Genomic DNA, 6,086 nt, shown 5'->3' on the forward strand with positions numbered 1-6,086 from the left:
TGTTTTTGGAACTCTGAGTTACTTCTCACTGCATTTCTGTGGGAATGAACCTGTCTAGATTTAATTTGGTTAACATATAATTTATGTTAATTGAAGATAATGTGGCTTATGAAATCAGGCTATTATCTTTATCATTATTAAATTTTATCTAGTTGGTACTTAAGAATTACGTTTTTTTTTCTTTTTTGGTCTTGTCTGTTGGAAGATTGGCTCTACATGATTGTGATAGGATGCCATCTAGGATTTAATAGAGCCCTAGGGAGGCTGCACTGCAGATAGCCAATTAGAAAGGGGCCATAAAGAACAGCAATTCATGGCTGGTTTCACTCATGTAAGAAGGACTGCAGAGTAGAGCAGTTTCAGTTGCTCCTTGGAGCTCAAGGAAGGAGAACTGGCTGCCTTGCAAGAGGAAGAAAGCTAGCACCTTGGACAGAGCAGTGCTGGGAAGAATCAGGGGAGTGAGAGAGAACCCTGAGCAGACTGCTAGCATGCTAAGGACCTGAGATAAGGACAGAGATGATGCTGGGGCTTCAAGGACATGGTCCAGGAAAGTAGACAGAGATATTGGATAGTGTAGCATGTGGCTTCTATCCATAGAATCCTTGGGCCAAGACCAGGACTAGTGAGCAGGCCCAGGCCTCCTCTACTCCCATTCACCACTGAGGAAGTAGCTGAAATATTAAACCAGCTGTTCTCAAACTGTGGGTCAGGACCCCAAGGTGGGTCATAGCCCTGTTTTAATGGAGTTGTCAAAGCTGGTCTTTGACTTAGTGGACCCTGGGGCAGAGGCTGAAGCATGAGCCCCACCACCCGAGGCCAAAGACTGAGGACTTCAGCCCTGGATGTCAGGGTTCAGAACTGAGCCCTCCCATCTGTGGTTGAAGCCTTTGGTTTTGGCTTTGGGCCTCTCCCCCGCTCCCCACCCATGGGTGGTGAGGCTTGGGCTCTGACCCCTCCCTTCTGAGGTGAGGTCCTCAGAAGGAGGTTGCGGTGCAATGAGGTTTAAGAACCCCTTTATAAAGCTAACATATAAAGAAGTATCTAATTTCTGTGGCATTGTAGCCAATGCTTCTGTTTATTTTTGAGAAAATTAAGTGATCTTCCTTTTTGTGATCCTTCCTCTTACTTCAAAATAGGTTTTCTATCTCCTATTTGAAAAAGAGTGTGTGCATGTGCACGCAATTTATAAATTCATTTTTCATTGCTTCTCTACAATGTCTTGCACATTGTTGTCCTGACTGCGGTTGCTTCATGTTCCTGTAACATATGGTGTAGTCATGTATCATAAGATATAGTATCCCTGCACTAGGAATGTTAGAGGAAGACATTCTGGTGACTGTGTACCAGGAGAAGGATTCTAGCAGTCTTCAGACATCTCCATGGCATTTTGATCTCCTGTTGAGCATGGCCTCACTCACCTGCTGTTCATATCCACAGTAGCTCAGTCTCCAACCAACCTGCTCAGTGTGTGTAGTGTTCCTCTCCATGCCATAGAAAATATGGTTCTATTACAGCTGCTAGCTAACAGCTTAATATTCTCAAAAGGTTCATGCTTTAGTTCAGCAATCCAAGGTTGAGTTTCCAGTGATGACAGCCATTATAAACAACATCATGCATTTATTACTGTGATAAATAACCCAAACTATGCCTTGAATTATGAGATGCACATTATTGTTTTTATAAGATCTGTAGCCCCAACATGGTGACAGCTACTACAAACAAAATATCAAAACAAACTGATGCAGTGACTCTTCCTGAATCTGTATACAATCTGAAACAACAGTTCTGAGAGCATCTGAGTGAGTCTGAAAGCTGAAGATGAGGAGGTACTCGTCAACATGTAACTATTTTACAAGTGGAAACATATAGCTTGTATCCACAATCATAACCTGTTTCCCAAGTTAGTATAAAAAGCTCACCGCGCAAGCAGGATCAGGAAACTGTTGACATGCTGTCATTTGGACAGGTGATTAATCACAGATGAGAAGAATGCATCAGGGCCCCCACTGGCTGCCACTGCTACTGCGGTAGCAGATGGAGTCCCAGGCAGGGGCATAGCAAGGAGGGACGGGAGGAGCAGTTGCCCCGGGCGCCATACTAGGGGGTGCTAATTTAGTCCCCCTCCACTCGCCCTGTCATCCCTCAGCTCGCCTGCTCCTCCTCTGCCCGCTGCCACTGGCTGGAGCCTCCTCCCTGCCTCTCTGCCCTCAGCCTGCCCCTCCTCCATCCCCACTGGTGGGTTAGTGCATGCTGGGGCCCAGTCCCAAAGGCTACATCTAGACTACATGCCTCTGGCAACAGAGGCATGTAGATGAGGCTACCAGGCATAGGAAAATGAAGTGGCGATTTAAATAATCGCCTCTTCATTTAAATTTACATGGCTGCCACGCTGAGCTGATCAGCTGTTTGTCGGCTCACCACGGTAGTCTGGACACACGGGTGTCGACATCAAAGGCATTTGTCGACCACCCAGGTATGCCTCCTGGAATGAGGTTTACCTGGGTGGTCGACAAATGTCTTTGATGTCGACACCCGCGCGTCCAGACTACCGCGCTGAGCTGACAAACAACTGATCGGCTCAGCGCGGCAGCCATGTAAATTTAAATGAAGAGGCGATTATTTAAATCGCCGCTTCATTTTCCTATGCCTGGTAGCCTCATCTACATGCCTCTGTCACCAGAGACATGTAGTCTAGACGTAGCCAAACAGGAGAGGGTAGGGGAAGATGCAGTACAGGCTCCCCTCCCTCCTTCCAGGGTTGGGCTCAGCCATGTGCCAGGTTCGGGGCCCCGCTGCATGGCTGCGGGGAGTGTGTGCAAATTTTGCTCTTGCCCCTGGGCGCATAACACCTTTGCTACACCAGTGGTCCCAGGCCCTTTGAATTGCTGCTGGAGTGCAGCCAGTGATTCTGGACAGCTCAGAGGGCTGGCAGACGGAGAGAGGGCAGAGCTGAGGGCTGAGTGCCCGAGGCTCACTCCTTCTGCCCAAGTCCTTCCAGGAGCATGGAATGATTCTCCCCACTTTTCTGAATGGCCTAGCAAGTCTGTCAGCCCCTCTGAAGACAAGCCAGTGAACTAACATGAGTGTTAGTAATATCCAAGCCACTGAAGGCAACAATTCCCATATCCAGGCATCCTAAAAATAAGAGACAAGTCCTCAGAAATACCAAATAACTGAGAAGAACAGTTTTTGCTGCTGTGTTTCTATCTCATTGACTGAATCCTTATACATTGCAGGAATTTCAGGAGTATGCTTTGTGGACAGTATTAAGTAGAATCAGGTTTGATTTGGAAAGAGACAAGAGAATTGTGACACTTTGCTAGAATCAAAGCTAAAGTGATTTTAGACGCTTTCCCTTACTGAGGACTAACTCGGCTTCTGTATGGACTTTAGAGTAGTGTCAGTTGCCGAGATGCCAACAAAACAATCCATCAAAATGCTGGCAGGAAAAAGCACAGGTGCTTTCCTGCTCCAGCTATTTATAGGAAAGGCATGTGATCACATGTGATGCAAACTCAGTGGTTTGGTTGTTACATTCCAGAAGCCACAAAAAAAATATTCTTCTTTGGTTGAAAACACAGTTCAGGAATTACAATTGGAAACCCAAATGTAACTGTCTAGCAAATAGACCATGACTCAAGCTAAATTTAAAATATCCAAAAAGAGAGAGGCATATTTGGAAACCTTCACATTAAATGACTATATTGTGATTTAATGACAAATTAGCATAGTAAATAATAGTTTAAAGAAAAGTATATGATCATTCTTATTAGACTAGCCAATTAGCCCGTCATAAGACGGGATTTTCAGGTCTCTCCTCCACGTCGGTCTTCTCTCCTGAGCCTTCTGTCTCTCTCTCTCTCTCTCTCTCTCTCCTCCTTCTACTGCCTCCCCTCTCTCTCTCAGCTCTCCTCCACCTTCTGCCTCTCTCTGTCTTTCTCTTTCTCTTCTCCTCCTCTGTCTCTCTCTTTCTCTTCTCCCCCTCCTGCCTCTCACTCTCCCTTTCTCTTCTCCCTTTCCTGCCTCTCTCTGCTCTCCTCTGTCTTTCTCTCTGCTCTCCTCTGTCTCCGTCAGGAATACACGCTCGTCCAGGCCCCACCCTCTGGGCGTGTACATCACTGCCTCGCCCCCCTTCGCCTCCTGCTGTGGCACTCAGCTGACTTCTGTGCTGCTCGGCCGGGCCGCCATGCAGGAGCAAGCAGTGCAAATGGCCTCTCTCTCTCTTTTCCTCCTACTGCCTCGCCCTCTCTCAACTCTCGTCTGCCTCCTGCCTCTCTCTCCTTCTCTCTTTCTCTTCTCCCCTTCCCGCCTCTCACTCTGTGTTTCTCTTCTTCTCCTTCCGCTGAGTCTCTTTCACTCTCTCTCTCACTGTTCTCTGCCTCTTCCGTTCTCCTCTCCACCTCCTCCATTCTCCTCTCTATCTCCTCTGTGTCCACTCTGCTTTCCTCCTTTTAATCCGGCGCCCTTTCCTGACATCAGAGACGCACATTTGTTCAGGCTCCACCCCCGGGCTGTTCCCTCTGTGCGGTGCTGTTGCCTCCCGTCGTGGCACTTGGCTGACTTCTGCACCATTCAGCTGGGCCGCCGCATGGAAGCAAGTGGCGCAAGCAGCCGTTTGGGCTTCCCCGCAGCGGCCCGGCTGAGCGGTGCAGAAGTCAGCGGAGCGCCACGGTGGGAGGCGAAGGGGGGCAGGGTGGTGATGTACATGGTCAGGCCCCGCCCCCTGGCTGTGTACATCCCCTCCCCACCCTTTCCCCTCCCACCGTGGCGCTGGGCTGACTTCTGCACCACTCAGCCGGGCCACCGCGGGGGAGCAAGCGGCGTCTGGGCCCTGCACTCCCCATGCAGCAGAGGAGTGCTGCATGGGGACCGCGGCGCCCAAACGGCCGCTTGCTCCCCCGCGGCGGCCTGGCTGAGCGGCGCAGAAGTCAGCCAAGAGCCACGGTGTGAGGCAAAGGACGTGACTCAGGCAACAGCGCTGCCCAGAGGGAACAGCCAGGGAGGCAACAGCGCCACCCAAAGGGAACAGCCAGCGTTTCAGCATTACAGAGTCACAGACATTGGGCTACTTTCTTAATAGATGCGTATGATGGCTACAAAAACATTTGATGTTCCTCAGTATAGACTAGAATTTAGACTAGCACATCTTTCACTCTACATTGTTGACAATTTGTATCGTCTCTTTGAGAGCACAGCTTAAATCAATTTTCTTTCCATTGACCAGTATTGCCATTTTAAGATTCCGATAATTTGTTTCTCCTTCCTGTTAGAAACTGATTACAACAGGGGGCTCTAAATGGCATGTCTACACTAGGAAATTATTTCAAAATAACTAAATTAAAAATAATGAACTCCCGAAATAACTTTCAGAATAAGCATTATTCCCTGAGGAAAGCAGGAGCACATATTTCAAAATAACCAGTCCATTATTTCAAAATAACAGGCTTGGTCATGTGGACACTGCTTATTATTTCAAAATAAGGGGGTTTATTTTGAAATAACTCCCTAGTGTAGACCAGGGCTAAATGTGAGAAAGTTCTGTGCCAAGAATCTGAAACATTTCCTATCCACAACAAGTTCATTTTAGACCCTGGCATAAATATAGTAGTTTGCTGCTTCATGTTTGCTATTGTTCATATTTCTGCTACTATTGGGGTTCCCCCATATTGTTACAACTACTTACTTAAGTACATCAGAACTGATTGTAAAGCCAAAAATGAATAAAGTAATTTCTGAGAATTACCTTTACCAGTCTTTAGTGAGTCTCTGCCAAAATTGACAGGCCTAACCATTAACCGACCTTGATTGCAGACCCCCTTTTTGAGGCTCTTTCTCTACCAGAAGGAGCTTCATGTTATTTTTGTATATGTTTCTTCTCCCAGTGACATTTATAAAGCCACACGATCTGTTGAAAAACTCACAATGGACTTGAACGTGTTTGTGAATAATATAGGGCCATAGTCTTCCACCATGTATGTGAGGGATTCTGTCGTATTAAACTCAGTGAATTCTATGCTCATTCTCTTATGGGGAAGGAGAAGCGGAAGGGGAAAGGGCACCGATGTAAATCCCATCTCTGCAAAAAC

The sequence above is a fragment of the Pelodiscus sinensis genome, chromosome 1 (assembly GCF_049634645.1).
Source record: "Pelodiscus sinensis isolate JC-2024 chromosome 1, ASM4963464v1, whole genome shotgun sequence".
In the NCBI taxonomy this organism is placed as follows: domain Eukaryota; kingdom Metazoa; phylum Chordata; order Testudines; family Trionychidae; genus Pelodiscus; species Pelodiscus sinensis.